The sequence below is a fragment of the Galeopterus variegatus genome, unplaced genomic scaffold (genome assembly GCF_000696425.1).
Source record: "Galeopterus variegatus unplaced genomic scaffold, G_variegatus-3.0.2 Scaffold4045, whole genome shotgun sequence".
In the NCBI taxonomy this organism is placed as follows: Eukaryota; Metazoa; Chordata; class Mammalia; order Dermoptera; family Cynocephalidae; genus Galeopterus; species Galeopterus variegatus.
This window is the reverse complement of record NW_007730156.1, coordinates 1-532: the sequence shown is the minus strand read 5'-3', so window position 1 is coordinate 532 and position 532 is coordinate 1. Positions and strand designations below refer to the sequence as shown.

The 532-nt window shown below is 54.3% G+C and overlaps 1 protein-coding gene across 1 annotated transcript in view; it reads right to left on the bottom strand.

The window, feature by feature from the left end:
* GUCY1A3 (guanylate cyclase 1, soluble, alpha 3) overlaps positions 1-220 on the bottom strand; it is a 61,862-nt gene extending 61,642 nt beyond the window's left edge. The window contains exon 1 of the mRNA XM_008586613.1: positions 141-220. The gene's annotated coding sequence lies outside the window, so the exon portion shown is untranslated. The remainder of the gene's footprint in view (positions 1-140) is intronic.
* Between the last annotated feature and the right edge of the window lie 312 nt (positions 221-532).

Genomic DNA, 532 nt, shown 5'->3' with positions numbered 1-532 from the left:
CTCTCTCTCTCTCTCTCTCTCTCTCTCTGATGACCCCTGCGGCTCCTTTCCCTACAGCATCCGACTTTTCAGATCTCTCCCCGCCTCCTTCCCTTCTCTGCACCTAAAGACTGAAAAAGAATGTAGCGGCCAAAACGCACCATGGTGAGGTCACGCAGGGCCCGGGTCCCTCAGCTGCTCGCGGAGCTCCGTCGCCTGCAGGTGTCCTTCTCCTGGGGCCGCTCCCCCCGTCTGCTCCCTGCTTTTTGCCTGGGCTGGAGCTCAGGGAAAGTGCAGGATAACGTTCATAGAAACTTGCTTGTGGAAAACTGACTCTGCGCTGAGTCCCACACACTGCGCTCAGACTGGGGCAGGGGAACTGAGTCCTGTTCTCTGCAGCTCCCCAATTGCCATCCTAGAAATGACTGTGTGGAGACAGAGACCGAGGGGAAGGGGACCAAGCAAGTGAAAGAAAAAAGAAGGAAGAGGCTTGAGTTAAATTTGACCCAGTTAAAAACAAAAACAAAAACGTGTCTTCTCCACTATGCACTGG